This window comes from Euprymna scolopes, unplaced genomic scaffold (assembly GCF_053919585.1).
Source record: "Euprymna scolopes isolate OS-2025 unplaced genomic scaffold, ASM5391958v1 sca142, whole genome shotgun sequence".
NCBI lineage: Eukaryota > Metazoa > Mollusca > Cephalopoda > Sepiida > Sepiolidae > Euprymna > Euprymna scolopes.
The window spans coordinates 17,647-34,494 of NW_027633150.1; positions in this window are offsets into that span (position 1 = coordinate 17,647).

Genomic DNA, 16,848 nt, shown 5'->3' on the forward strand with positions numbered 1-16,848 from the left:
CCCAATTGTTTGCATCACTTCAGTTGTCTGCATTTCACAACCTCAACAAGATCCAACCGAAAACTGCTCACCTAAGAAATTGATAGTAATGATATATAAAGATTGATATATATATATATGAAACCAAAACATTTAGCACTAAAGGCTTAGTTGCTACCATTTAAGCTAATGACACATGGCTGTCATTTAATCATCATTAACTCAGATAAGAAAGTGAAAATTGACAAGTTCAAAGAATTTTGTTCCGCTACATACCTCCATGTTGGTTCAATTCCATGGATTGATATCACTCCAAGTGCTTATGTTGTTTTAGGGCACAGTGCCGAGTTAATTGCAGAAAATGGCCACATTGGTCTGCTTAACTATACAGAATCTGGCATTGAGGCAAATAAGTTCCTATGTCAGTATCGGATAAACAAGTCTTGAAAGACAAACTATCAGATTGTATTAACAGACTCTGGGACAAGAGTGATCCCATTTTATGAAGACAAGAGAACATTTAAACTGCAAACATTGCAAGTCATTAGGTCACAGCATTAAAAGTTGTGAGCAGTTTAAAACTACAATTCATGGTTGCAACAGTGAATATGAATCTTTGTTGTGCTTTATGATGATGATGATGATGATGCATGTTGAGTTATCTGATACATTGAATTAGTTTTTTCATTGTGTAATCTTCTAGTAGTATATTTCCCATAAAAACTGAATATTTGAAAAGCTTGTTTCATGCAGTATCAAGTAGAGGTCTCATTTGTCTTTTTAGCTTCAATAGTTTTAAAGAAACAGGCATTTAAAGTTGGTTTGTAAATGCCTAAATTTTGTCTGCCAGCAAATTTATGATGTTTTGGTTCTTGGACTCTTAAAAAGAACGATTTTTATGTTGAATATTGGCTTTCCAACATCCTACCATGGTATACCACCCTATTTGATGTAAAAAATGAACTCAAAGAGCTAAAAAAGCCTAACCACTTACATTATAGGTATACATAGGTAAATGTCTGCTTGATCCCCCCCCCAATTAAGCCCAGTTATATATATATATATATCTATATATATAAAAATGTAAATTTGGTTCGTTTCAAACGAATAAAACCATATTTCTACGTTACCAATTTATTTGAAATTTTCAGACAACCCATCTTTAGAGTCGAGGCATGTTTTTATGTTATTACAATAAATTTACCTCGCGAATTATTAAAATATTAAATAAAATAAATATATTTTTTTAACCGTGGTGCGAATCTGTTCTGTTGATAAAACTGAACTTCTGGTTCGATTCATTTCACAGCCATGAATTGACGAAAGATTTCATTTTCTCCTTAGTAAGTAAAAATACAAAAAAAAACATAATTCATTTGTTTATCTTCCAAATTTTTGAATTTACACATTTTTTCTTTATTATATAAGGCACAAAAAAAGTTTGTCGCTTGCTTTTTGAGTTTTTTTTATTTTTCGATATAAGATTGGTTGGAATAAAAAAAAAAACACGATTTAAAAAATAGCGCGGATCACTCTCTGCATTAGCACCGAAAAATGTTACTAAACATTTATTAATAATTTCTCACTTTTACAAACATTTGATTTTAAACTTCTTTTTAAATGACTTTTTTTTAAAAAAAAAATATCTCCCCCCAAATGGTGTTTATTAGCCCCCCCCCCCAAAGTGATGTTTATTCCGGAAGCTGTTCTTAAGATTTGGAGGTTGGGGGGGGGTGATTCCAAGGTGGACCTAATCTAAAAAAAAAAAAAAAAAAAAAAAAAAGTTTTTATGCGCACATAGGCAACTATTTTTTTTATTAACTTTTTTTTTTTTACTTTTTTATTTAAAAATTAGTAAATTTCAATGAATACAATAATAAATCATTTATCATTAATATGTGTTTTTGGTTTTGTGTTGAATGAAACTTTTTTTTTTTCATTACAACAATAATGAACCAATTTAAATCTTCCGGCATGCGTTTAAGGGTTACAAAATTATCAATAAATCGTTTAGTTACTAAGCCAACGTCAGTAAATAAAAAAAATGTTACATGCGCATGCATTAGCCTTGACTGGGGGGGGGGGCTAAGGGAGCGACCATTAAATAAGTATGCTGGTCACCATGCAACTCAACGCCCAAGGAGTACCTAAAGTGGCACTTATGTTATCGTGCTATTTTTTAAAATAGTATTTTCATGTTAAATTCAAATTTTACAATATGTTTTTCTTTTATTAATTTGTTAAGTGAAAGTACAGATAACCCGGTCGGTTTCTAATGTGAGGAAAATCTAGCCCCCCCCCCAAAAAAAAGGGGTACTCTGGATAACAAAACATTAAAATTGCCTCAGTCTCGAAAGATTTCTTCTCTACTGAGCGAGGAAACAAACGGTGAAGTGTAGTTCACCTTCTGTATCTCTCCCCCTCTCTTAATATCTCTCTCTATCCATCTCTCCCTTTCCCTCTCTTAATCTATCTTTCTCTCTATATCACCCTCTCCATCTCTCTTTGAGCCCCTTTCTCTCTCTAACTCCCTCTATCTCTCTCCTTTCCTCTGTCTCATCCCTCTCTGTTTCTAACTCTCCCCCTCTCTCTGTTTATCTATCAATCCCTTTATCTATCTCCATCTCTTTCTCTATTTTCCTCTCACTTTCTCTTTCCTATCTATATATATTCCTGTCTATCTGTCCATCTCTAATCTCTCATCCTATTTTAGTCTCCTAAATTAATTACAGTGAATAAGGCATTGTCAAAACATGGATAAATCCTATTTTAGTCACCTAATTTACTGACTGTGAGAATAGAAGTTATTTGGAAATTATTGCTACCTTGAACAGCACCAGAAGTAACTGGTAAAACCTTTCTAATTAAATTGATTTTGGCAGCCATTTGGTAACAAAATGACATAGCCTTAGCCCTTGCTGCATGAGGAATACCTGCGACCTTGCTGCCAAGTAGAAGAATTATTTATTCTACTTTAAAACATTCAATTTTTCAAAAATTTCATGTTCGACATCTCAAAAACAGCCAATATGGGGAAAAATATTGCAGAAATGCAAACTTATTGTTTAGGATGAATGCACAATGATACGCAAAAAATCACTTGAGGCTCTTGGTCGATCCTTGCAAGATTTGCGTGGCAATGTCAGACCATTTGGGAATGCAGTAATATTGCTTGCAGGAGATTTCAGACAAATGTTACCTGTTATTCTTCAATCAACACCAGCAGATGAAATAAATGCTTGCCTCAAATACTCTACTTTTTTGTTCCATGTGAAGCTATTAAACTTAACTCAAAATATGCATGTCCAGTTGCCAACTGTTCGATCCGCACAAAAACTTTTGCATTACTTGTGGGAAATTGGGTACAAAAAAGTGCCAGCTGATCAGAGTTAAGGGCAAAATTCTTTAACTTTTAACTTCTGCAATTTTATTTCATCAAAAGAATAGTTAGTTTAAAAGGTTTTTGCAGATATTCAAATTATAAGAATTCCATTTGACTGAGTGAATGAGCTATTCTTGCAGGTCAATACAAAGATGCCCATGAACTTAACGCTATTATTCAATGTAAAATTCCAAGTGAGGTAGTCAAATACAAATCCATCGACACTGTTGTGAAAGCAGATAAAGTGGTTAATTATCCAACAGCTATATTTGCCAGGGATGCCACCACATGTATTGCAACTGAAATTTGGTGTACTAATTATCATGTTGTGAAATATAAACCAATCCAAGGTTTGCAATGGCACATAGCTTGCAGTAAAAAAAATTAACAAACAATATCATAGAAGCAACAATCTTAACAGGACCTTTCAATGCATTCCTATGATTCCACCGGATACATCATTACACTTTAGGAAATTGAACTTGCCAATTTTATTGTCATTTGCAATAACCATCAACAAAGCACAGGGAACAATCTTTACAATTGTGGGCCTTACAGTTACACACTGACTGTTTTTTCACATGGACAATTTATATTACGTATTCAAGAGTCACCAAACCGGAAAATCTCTATATCAGCTAAGAAAATGGAACAACAAAAACTGCAAAATGGAAAATTAAACCTATAAGAAACATGCTTTTCTCATTTTGGAACTTTTTCCATTGTGCCAATTTGAGCCACAGCAATGCGTGGCAGGGTACAGCTAGTATATGTATATATATATATATATATATATATATATATATATATATATATATATATATGTTATATTATGCTCCTAAAATCTTAAATGCAAGAAAAACTGAAATTTGTAAAATATGTATTAATTGATTTCTAATACATGTTAAATAAATTGGGAGATATTTGAATTTACTACCTCGACTTTCATAAAACTATAATAAACTAAATATAGCCTACATTATGATCCTTACTGTGTTCCAAAAATTCATAATGAATTGAGAAGTGAATCTTGTACATACAAATACATAGACAACTTTATATAAATAAAGCCATCACAGAATAAAATTCATCAAACAAAACAGTTTTGTTTTCATGACGTTTCGGCCAATTGTTCCTCTGGCCTTCATCGGGTTAACCGCGACGGGATAGGAATGTCGAATCCTCCAAGTACATCCACAGCAATTGCTGCCTTCAATAGCTGTTGTCATCTCACCATGATTTGGTCAATCAATCCTCTGACCGGCTTTGGGTGGGATTGAAACCACTACCTCTAGACAATGCTCACCCGGAATCGCAGATGTTCTGCATCTCTATCCACTACATCACGGGCCACAAAAGGCAATCAACGTTGGATTTTTTGGTCTTCTAATTGTCGGGTCTGTACCGATTGTTATATTATTGAATTAGTTTTGGAAAGCCAGAGGAATAATCGGCCAAAACATTGTGAAAACTACAACTAGAAGATGAGGATAATAGTCCAAATAATTCATAAAAAATTATATAAATAACTTATCTTTAAAATAATTCATTAAAAATTATATAAATAACTCATCTTTAAAATAATTCATTAAAAATTATATAAATAACTTATCTTTAAAATAATTCATTAAAAAATATATAAATAACTCATCTTTAAATAATTCCAAAACTAATTAATAATAAAACAGTTTTGCACCACTTATGTCTGAAGATTAGAATAAAATAACATTTTTGATCAAAATCTATTCATTTTGATTCTAGAAAAATAAAATAAATCTTTTTGGTGTCTAATAACTGAATTAGATTTTATACAAGCTGAAAATATTTAAATTTTTTCAGACTCATTATGGTCATTAAAAATATTGTGCCCAAAATTCATAATGATTGAGTAACTAGCTATAATGCCCCAAAGAAATTGATGGCTAAAAATTCATCAAAATCCGAAGTATCTGAAATTTCCAGAAAGGCCTTTTGCTCCTCCTTACACTTTTTGCATAAAACTAAATTTAAAAGTAGCCAACATTACCAAGCCTTACACTTAGCAATTACTACTAATCAGATTACTTTCAGAGTTTACTCCATACAAACATGTTTGTTTTGTTGGGTTTTACGGCATGTCAACACAGAGTTATTTTATGCCGAGTGTCGTACGAGCGAGTTCATTTTAACTTTTTTGATAAAGACCAATTTTTTTTTAAATATGAAAGTATGACGTGGGGATTGTTTTTTTTTTTTTATCTTTTTTTCTTTGTAGAAATTATTTCTCATTACAAAATCAGTGCATTTAGTTAGTTTGTGTTTTATTGTGAGTTGTGTTTGACAAGGTATACAGATGGGTTGACTTTCTTTTTTTAGGAGATATGAATGGGTTAAATACTTCTTTTCTGTTTAGTTTTGTATTTTGTTCTTGTTTTTTTTAATTGTTGGTATTATTTCATGAAGTTTGTTAGGATATTCATTGCTACAAATTTGCTATTTTTCCATTGTGTATGTATTGATATGTCTTTTGAGATCTGTGTATGGGATTTGAAAATTTGCATGAATCGGGAGATCAATGGCAGTTTTTGCTGATGAATCCACTAATTCGTTATTTTTGATACCAGAATGGCTTGGTATCAAGCAGAAGATAATTTTTTTTTGACTGTTTAATTCTGTTAATTTGTGGAATAATTTTGCGATTTTTATCTTTGATATCTTTTAGATTGGGAGTCTGAAAGGATTATAAATTTGGATTTTTTCTTATTAGAGGCTAAATTAAGAGCTAAGATTAGAGCATGTATTTCGGCACTGAAAACTGATGTTTCTTTTGGGAGGTTTGTTTGTTTTTTGATTGATTTGTTGAGTATTGCTGCATTGGCTGTTGCGTTATTTTGTTTAGACCCATCTGTATAGATGTGTGTGTGGTTTGGATACTTTTCTTTGATTTTATGGAGATCATCATGGTAAGTTATTGGATGGGTGTGTTTCTTTTCATGTTTACTTAGATCAATGTTGGGGGTTGCGATTTTCCAGGGAGGGGTTTTGAGTTGGACAGTTTCATGAATTTTGGTTACTGGTAGATTTGCTTCTTTGGTGATTGGTTTTATTCTGAGTTCAAAAGTTTTGATTGTATTTTCTTTTTGGTTGAAAAGATGTTTACGAGTGCTATTGTGTGCTGGTTTGGTTTGGTCGTTTTGTTTTACGGCATATCAACCCTTTTCAGGTTATTTAATGCCGAATCTGGTGATTTTGAAGAACGATTTTTTAATATAGTATATTTGTTTTTTAAGTTGTATTCTATTTAACACATAGTTGGGACCCTAACAGGTGCTACCATTCCGGGTCAGACTGGACCTGGGAGCAATGGCAATTAAAGGGTGGCTCCACGCTCCCTAAGGCCTGCATCGGATATAGTTTAAGGTCATATCCAGGACCGTTGTGTAAGAGGGTTCTTTTTAAAAATTTTTATATAGGCCAATTGTTTTAAGATATAAGAGTATGGTGTGGGGATTGTTTTTTTCAAATAACTTTTTAATATTGTTTTCTTTGTAGAATCGCTGTCTTACTGTTACAAAATCAGTACATTCAATTAATTAATATGTATTTGATTGTGAGTAGTGTTTGACAAGGTATACAGATTGGTTGGTTTTCTTTTTTTAGGAGATGAGTGGGTTAAGTGTGTATGGCCTATTTTTATTCTTGTTAGTTTAACTTCTTCTTTTCTGTTTAATTTCATGTTTTGTTCTTGTTTTTTGATTTTTGGCATGATTTTGTGCAGTTTATTGTTAGGGTATTCGTTCCAGTAAGTTTGCCATTTCTCTGTTGTGTATGCGTTGATACATCTTTTTAGATCTATGTATGGAATTTTGAAATTTGCATCGATTGGGAGGTTTAAGGCATTTTTTGCTGCTGAGTCTGCTAATTCATTACCTTTAATACCGGAATGGCTAGGTATCCAGCAGAAAATGATTTCTCTTTTACTGTTTAATTCCGTTAATTTTTGAAGTAGTTTTGCGATTAGGGGGTTGTCCATCTTTTTATTTTTAATAGTTTTTAGAGTAGATTGGGAGTCTGAAAGGATTATAAACTTGTTTTTTCTGTTATTGGAGACCAGATTGAGAGCTAGGATTAGAGCATGTATTTCAGCACGGAAGATTGGGGTTTCTTTTGGGAGGTTTGATTGTTTTTTGATTGATCTATTGAGTATTGCTGCACTGGCTGTTGCGTTGTTTTGTTTAGATCCATCTGTATAGATGTGTATGTAGTCTGAATACTTTTCTTTGATTTTATCGAGATCATCATGATAGGTTATTGAATGAGTATGTTTTTTTTCATGTCTACTTAAACTTAGGTCGATGTTAGGGGATACGATTTTCCAAGGAGGTGTTTTTGGTAAGACAGTTTTGTGAATTTTGGTTATGGGGAGATTTACTTCTTGGGAGATCGATTTTATCCTAAGTCCAAAGGTTTTGATTGCGTTTTCTTTTTGGTCGAAGAGGTGTTTGCAGTTTGGGTTTAAGGTGCTATTGTGTGCTGGATTAGTGGGATTGGCTGTAAGTTTTGTGTAGTATTTTAGACCGAGGTTTTGGTTTCTGAGCATTGGAGGGGTTTCATGTGCTTCTGCATACAGGCTTTCTACAGGGGAGATGCTCCTAGTGCTAGTCTTAGTCCTGAATGGCATATTGCATTGAGGGTTTTTAGGTATGACTTTCTGGCGGATTGATATATGAAGCTACCATAATCTATTTTTGATCTGATTAATGCTCTATATAGTTTGAGTAGTGTGTTCTTGTCAGCTCCCCAATCTGTATGGGCAATGACTCGTAGAAGTTGTAATGCTTTATTACATTTGGTTTTGATATGATTGATGTGTGGAATGAAATTAAGTTTTTTGTCAAAAATGATTCCTAGGTGCTTGTGTTCGTTTACAAATGGAATTTTTTCACCTTCAATCTGTAAGGTTGGGTCAGGGTGGAGTTTGCGATGGTTACAGAAATGGATGCATTTTGTTTTAGTTTTGGAGAATTTGAAACCATTTTTAGTTGCCCATTTATTAATTTTATTTATGTTGTGTTGTAATTTCCTTTCAATAGTATGAATGTATTTAGATCTGTAGCTGATTGAGCAATCATCTACATGTAAAGAGCTATGTATATCAGGAGAGAGTTCTTTTATAATATCATTGATTTTAATGTTGAAGAGAGTTGTTGCCAATATGCTGCCTTGGGACACTCCTTGTTTTTGTGGGTCTGATAAAGTCGAGTTTATGCGAACTTGGAAAGATCTGTCTGTTAAGAAGTTTTTTATAAATTCAGGTAGTCTACCTCTTAGTCCAATGCTGTGGAGATCTTTTATGATACCGTATTTCTAGGTAGTATCATACGCCTTCTCTAAGTCAAAAAATATGGTGGTGGCATGTTGTTTCTTAATGAAAGCTTCCCTGATATATGTTTCTAGATTGATGATATGATCAATGCATCCACAATTTTTTTGGTAGCCACATTGATTTTTTGAAATGATATTGTTTGTTTCTAGGTACCACATTAACGGAAGTTGATCATTCTTTCCATGGTTTTGCATAAGCAACTTGTTAGAGCAATAAATCGGTAATTTTCTGGATTTGATGAATCTTTTCCCGGTTTTGCTATGGGAATTATTGTGGCTTGTTTCCATGTTTTGGGGAATTCTTTCTTTATCCATATTTTGTTAAACATTTGCAGGAGACTTTTAAGTGATTCGGGAGGTATATTTTTTAGGAAACTGTAGTGGATCTCATCCGGTCCCACGGCGGAGTTGTGGGATTTTTCTATGGCGTCTTTAAGTTCATCTAGTGAGAAGGTCTCGTTGTAGGGTTCTTGGTTATTGGAATCAAAGTTTATTTTATATTTTTCCTGATTTTCCTTTAGTGTTTGAAATTGTTTTTTGTATTGTTTCGATGATGAATTGTTAGCGAAAGTTTTGGCCAGTGTATCAGCTATATCTTTGTTTTCAGTTATTTTGTTTTTAGTGAGGAGGTGATTGTTTAGGTTGGGGTTATCTTTCCCGGAGATTTTTCTAATCATTTTCCAGATAGTTTTTTTTAGGTTTGGTAGAAGTGTTGATTTGATTGACGAATTGTTGCCAACAATTTTGTTTTGATTCCTTTATTGTTTTACGTGCTTTTGCTCGGAGTCGTTTATATTCTATGAGGTTACTGGTTATGGGTTGCTTTTTGAATTTCCTTAAGGCTGCCTTTCTTTTTCATATGGCTTTTTTGCATTCTTGGTTGAACCATGGTTTGTTATTTTTATTTGGAGGGCAATTTTTGGGGATGCATTCTTTAGCTATTAGAATTAGAGTTCGGGAGAAGTCTTCCATTGATTGAACGTTTTATTCTATTAATTGTTGCGAGCATAATTGTTTGAATTTTATCCAGTTTGCTTTGTTCGTATTCCATCTTGGTATGTTGTTTTGGATAGTACTATTGTAGTCTATTATGATGGGAAAATGATCGCATCCACAGGGATCATCATAAGTTTTCCATGTATAATCCAGAAAGCTTGATGGGTCACACATGGTTAGATCAATGGCACTGGTTGTACCATTTGTTGGATTTAAGTAGGTGGGTTCTTTTTTGTTCAGAAGGCATATGTTGTTATTGTTTATAAATTGCTCAATTTTGTTTCCTTTGGAGTTGGTTGTTTTGCATCCCCATAGTGTGTTATGGCTGTTGAAGTGTCCTAGAAGGATGAAAGGTTAAGGTAATTGTTTGATTAGGTTTTCTAATTCAGTATTATTTATTGGTTCAGTAGGAGGTAAGTATAGAGAACAGATTGTGAGAGTTTTTTGGAGTGTGACCTGGGCTGCGACTGCCTGAAGATTGGTTTGGACAGTAAGCTTGCTCTTTAGGATATCGTTTCTTACTAGGATTGATGTGCCTCCATTGGATCGTAAGCCTGTATTATGGATATAATGATACTGTTTGTAGTTTTTTGTTTTTAGGTGGTTGTTGTGTTGTAGAAATGTCTCTTGTAGACAGATAACTGCTGGGTTGTGTAATGAAATAAGTATAAGGAGTTCGTTAAAATTAGGTTTAATGCCTCGGCAGTTCCATTGAATAATAGTTTGAGTTTTTTTATTGTGTTCAGCCATTTTATTTGTCTAGGGGTGTTTTGTCTTCTACCTCCATCTCCTCCGGTTGTTTATTTTTTGTCGGAGTTTGTATCTTTGGTGGAGTGTTTGGTTGGGTTTTTTCTTTTTTTTGTTTGGATCTGGACGTTGATCTGGATCTTGCTTGGGATGTTGCTGTTTTGGGTTCTTGTTCATTTTTTCCCTCTTGATTACTTGTGTTTGGTTTCTTTTTTTTTTTCCAGGGTGTTTTCGGTTTCCATTTTTCCTAGAATTTGGAATCTATTTTGAATGTCTACTGTTTGGTTTTCTTCTTTTCTGGTCCCTTTGCGGAGGGTACTAGGCAAGTGTTCTTTTGATTTTGGGATGTTTTCAGTTTGTGTGGGTTTTTTGTTAGAGGATTGTGTTTGATTTTTACGATCTGGTTGGATTTTACTCTCAACTGTTTGGTAGTTATTTCCAAGTACAGCTGGAGTTGACGGCAGTTGCCGTAAGGTGACCCTCAATGTCTCAACTAGTTCACGAAGTGATTTTATGAGGGTAGAGATTTCCTTTAGTTCAGTGTTTTCTATTGTTTTTAATTGATTTTTGGTTGCACCTGCGAATGATCTAGTTGGTTCTGTTGTGGTGGCTGTTTCAATAATTTTCCTGGCTTCAGTAAAACTTATGTTTTTGGTATATTTGAGTTCATTTATTTTTTTTTCTTTGATCCAGTTTTGGCAGAGCGATGAGTATGCTGGATGGTTCTCTCCACAGTTTGGGCATTTTATATTTCCTTGGCATTCTGTTTCCTGGTGTTCGTTACTGCTACACTTTGGGCATACTGTTTTCCTGGTGTAGTATTCTTTGAAGTGGCCAAATTTTTGGCAGTTTAGGCAGCGAAGTGGTCTGGGGATATATGTTTCTACTTTAATGTTAATATATCCAATCTTGAGTTCAGTTGGTGGAGTGGGAGTATTGAAAGTTAATATTATGTGTTGGTGTTAATTGTTTGTTCGTTTCTTTTTATTGTAATTCTTTTAGTATCTATAACTTTTTGATTTTTTTAGGTTTGTTTTTATTTCATCTAGAGAGCAGGTGTTTAGTTCTGGATATCTGATGAATCCCTTTGAGGTGTTGAGGGTTTGTGAGGGTAGGCTTTGATGTTTATATCATGGAACTTTGTCCATGTTAAACTTTCTTTGGCACTACTTTTAGTAGATACTTGTATAAGTAAAGTTCCATTTTTTAATTTGTTTTGTGTTCAGATTTTTGTTGATAATTCTTTCGATTTTGAACGGGGACATTTTTGTTATTTGTGTGTTATCTTGCGATTCCAAGATTATATACTCCGGAAAGTTTATGTTTTCATCTTCATCACTTTCTGGATGGGGTCTTAATTTTTTTGGAAGCCATAGAATATTTTGTTTTTTTCATCATCCTTGCTCCCCACCCTCCTTGGAGCCCTAAATTGGGAGATGGTTGGGGGGAAACCCATTCGCCCAAGTATCTCAGGGATATAATGATGATATACTCAAACAGTGAGTATAGCTGCTTATGACGATTTTTTTCATTTCCTTGGATCCAGCAAGGTGTAGAAAGGGTTAGTTGTCAATAGCATCAGTTTTCACCATCTGATTGGCCCTTGCCATTGCCTTCTAATGATAGTATGTGTGTGTTTTTAAAAATTTTTTTATATGAGTATAATGTGTTTGTGTTTCTCTTTATGGGGGTTTACTATTATTAGGGACCGTCATGACTAGCCGGTTGGTCGGGTCGAGCCTGCCCGACCGCCCGTCTAGCCGAAGTAAGGGCCAAAGTGGAGTGTTGCTAACTCACGGCCATTTGGTTCCAAGGTCGTGAGTTGCTCAGCCACCAGGATCCCGTTCTAAGGCATTACGGGTCGCCACCTACGGCCAACAGGTGGCCCCATTGAGGGACTTTTACTCTCTGCAGGGGGGCAGTCGGTGTATTCTGATACTCCACCGACAGGGTCTGGGAGTGGGGGGAGATATAAAAGGGGAGGGAGAGGGGCTGTTGTTTTTGTAGAACAAAATTAAGTTTTACAAAAAAGATCAGAAAACAAAAAACATCAATGTAGGTGCATTTCGTCTCAGGAAGCCAAAAGACAGCCTGATCTGATAGTACCAGATTGTGTGCTGGATTTGTGGGGTTGGTTGTTAATTTTGTGTAGTACTTTAGACCAAGGCTTTGGTTTCTAAGCATTGGAGGAGTTTCATGCGCTTCTGCATATAGGCTTTCTCCAGGAGAGGTTTGAAACGCTCCTAGTGCTAGTCTTAGTCTGGAGTGGCATATTGCGTTGAGGGTTTTTAAATATGACTTTCTGGTGGATTGACATTGACTACCATAGTTTATTTTAGATCTGATTAGTGTTCTATATAGTTTGAGTAGTGTGTTCTTGTCAGCTCCCCAATCTGTATGGGCGATGACTCGTAGGAGTAGTAGTGTTTTATTTCATTTGGTTTTAATGCAATTGATGTGTGGAATGAAGTTTAATTTTTTGTCAAAAATGATTCCTAGGTGCTTCTGTTTGTTTATGAATGGAATATTTTCACCTTCAATCTGTAAGGTTGGGTCAGAGTGGAGTTTGCGTTGGTTACAGAAATGGATGCATTTTGTTTTGGACGATTTGAAACCATTTCTTGTTGCCCATTTATTAATTTTATTTATGTTGTGTTGTAATTTCCTTTCAATAGTATGAATGTATTTTGATCTGTAGTTGATTGAGCAGTCATCTATGTATAAGGAGCTATGTATATCAGGAGAGAGTTCTTTTATCATGTTGATTTTGATGTTTTTTTTATTTATTTATTTTTTTTTTATTACATTTTCACCCCAAACAAGGCAAATTGCCACTTTGGTGTAGGGGGCTACTATCAGGGGCAACAACTACTGGGGTACTATGTAGGGATTTGGGCAGCAAGATGTCGGTTCACGTTACACTTGAACTTCTGCACGTCAGTACTGTTGGGGAAGCAGGGACCTGGAATGGAATTCCAGAGTCTAGCTGTTCTGGGGAAGAAACTATTGGAGTAAAAAGATCTTTTACATCTAGGGATCTCTACAGTGTGGGGGTGGGATTTAGCAGCCTGTCGGGTTTGTCGAGGGTGCTCACGTTGTGGGGACACAAGTGATTGCAGTTCGTCAGAGCATTCACCACTAAAATACTTGTAGAAAAGGCAGAGGGATGCAACATTTTGTCGATGGGACAGAGGCTGAAGCTTAGATGCCAGTTCAGGGTCTATCAGGTTTGCGACTCTCTTTTGAACCCTGTCAAGGAGCGAGAGACTAGTAGCAGATGCACCAGCCCAAATGTGACAGCAATACTCCATACATGGGCGAATGGTGGCCTTATAGAGGTACAGGATACTTTCGGGTGTTAGTAGTTTTCTAGCACGGTAGAGAGAGCCCACCTTTCTTGCAGCAGCCCTGGCAATGCCTTCAATGTAATTGTTCCAACTCATGTTTCCTGTGAACGTTAGGCCAAGGAGTTTGAAAGATTTGGCCATTGCTATAGGTGGTAGAAAGGGTTTCTTGTAATTATTGAATGAAACTAGTTTAGTCTTGGCAGCATTGAACGTGACCAACCACTTGTTAAAGAGAGTTGTTGACAATATGCTGCCTTGAGGCACTCCTTGATTTTGTGGGTCTGATAAAGTAGAGTCTATGCGAACTTGGAAAGATCTGTCTGTTAGGAAGTTTTTTATCAATTCAGGTAGTCTGCCTCTTAGTCTAATGTTATGGAGATCTTTTATGATGCTGTGTTTCCAAGTAGTTTAGTAAGCTTTCTCAAGATCGAAAAAAAAAACAGATGTTATGTGTTCCTTATTAATGAAAGCTTCTCTGATGTAAGTTTTGAGGTTAGTGATGTGGTCTCATACAAACATATGCATATCAAAGTTTATATATTAGCAAGCTGCCTGACCTGCTAATTGTTCCTATTTACTTGTCTCTTTATGAGGGGTAGAGTTAGACACAAGGTTGGTTTTTAATGTTAGGAAAAATCCAGCTCCCCAAAGACAGGCACTCTGGAAAAGAACAAACACTAAAAATTGTCTCAGTCATGAAGGTTTTCTCCTCCACTGACTGAGAACAGAAAAGGTGAAATGTAGCATCAGAACAGATACTACACTGTGATCTTGTCCCGAAAGCCAATGTTGCCTGATCATAAGATACACTTAAATATGATATTTTAATTCATGCAGATTACATATTTATTATTATAGAGACAATTCTATCAATTATTATATTGAACCTAATTAATTGTAGTGCGATCAAAACTAATATATATATATATATATATATTATATATATGACTTGGATGCCATCAGCTAGAATCGCAACCAAAACATACAACTCTCCACCCTCATTCCTTAGCCGCTGAACCATGCCCATATGCATTATATATATATATATATATATATTCACCTGTCATCCCATTTTTAAAAGATGGAATTGTCTGATTGTTGAAGAGTCAAAAAAGAGCACACGGTCCAGAGTTTTACAATTATATAGATGTAAAGACAAACATACTTACCCTCTTATATATATATATATTTGTAATCCAAATATATTTTAAAAACTAAAAAGAAAAAAAAAAAAAATCATGATTTTTATATAATTTAATGCCGAATATGTCAGCATTTCTTTTATTCCTACATTAAAACAATTTCTTCTCTTTAGTTCTTCTTCATGTGCAATTCATGTAAATGGCTTGCAGCTCTCTGACTTAAATTCAGTGCTGGCTCCATTGCATTTGTGCTTTTTTCGCCCATTAATGACAGTCCACAAAGTCCAAAATATGTATGAAGAGCATCTGAGAAAAAAAAAAAAAAATTGAAATATATGCATAGAATGAAAAAAATAAATTTTATATCAAAATATACAAAAGAAACACTATGAAATATAGCATTGGTTTCATGTTTGTTGTATAAAGCAAAATCAACCTAAGTTCATCATCATCATCAAGTTTGGAGTGTCAGTGACGTAGGTAACACGACAGGTAATGCCTCACACCTCTCCATACAATCAGATCCAAAGAGATGATATCAGTCAGGCTGGATGCAGTCAAATCACTTCTTACACACTGAAGCCAGGTCTTTCTGAGTTTATTATGCATCTTGGTGCTTGATGTATTCACTTATGTATATATAGTTTGATGAAATTAATGCAGGAGGTGGCATGCATGGCCAAACCATGCGAGACAGTGAATGCATAAAGCATCCAAAATCTCACCAATACCACACTTTTGATAAAGCATGGTTGAAGGGATTGTTGTCACACATCCACCTGATTGTTGCACAGTGAATACACCAAAAGTTGTTGCAAATCAGAAGTGTTTTCGGCTCATGTCTCACTGCAATAACAATGTAAAACACAAACTTAAAAGAATTTGCCTTTAGAGAGTCCTAAAAATAATGTAACTAGATGTAAGGATTGACAGCAACTTCCTAAACCTTCCTTAAGCAACACAAAAGTGAACAGTAACGCAGTAATAGTATGTTTTCAATGACCACGAGCACCAACATGTCTCGCAGGTAGCAGAAGGAAGTTTCAATATCAAGAGTCATGTACATCTACACATGCCACTGTTAAAGCATCGATTGGGCAGGCAACACCCTGGCATCTTTGACAAACATAATCTGGGTCAACTACAAGCCTCCAAGCAAAATTACTAGACTTCTTGTGGACTCCTGAATATTCAATGGAGTTTACACCTATGCCAGCACAAGAAACATGCCAGTATCCTGCAGGAGGTCATCAATATGAATAAAATTACAAGCATTTGAATACATGCCATGGAAACCACTGGCAACCCGACTGCTCACCTAGATATGTGGTCAACAGATACAAAGTAGAGAGGTTTCCTGGATGCAATGTACTTTTTCTGTAGTTGGTTTATAATAAGGTATCCACAGGGTTTTTGCTTGGCTCAATATCAAACTGCATTTTGTTGATGCTCACCATTCAGGCAGTCTAATTACTCTGTCCGCAAGGTAATGACCGTTGCTGGAATTGAAAACCTCCCTCTTGCCCTTGTAGAGGTTTACAGTGTAGCTTAGTTCCCAATCTCACTATCATTAAAAACTGCCTCAACTAACTATCTTACCAACTAAGACCCCCTTTTGACAGCAGCCTTCCACATCTTGATGATGATGCTAGATGTGTCAATAGTCTTACCATTTTTCATCCTGTGGATGACTGAACCAAATCTGCTGATACACAAGGAGGAGATACCTTAAGGGTCAAGTAACTTGTTCACCACTCAACATTTAGGAGTGTTACATAATGCTTCACCCAAGCCGTTATCTTATTCCCATCACTGAGTGTGATTTCATTAGCATCATTCTGGATACCCTTTTCATTCGCAACATTCTAATTAATGTGGTTCATTTGTTCGG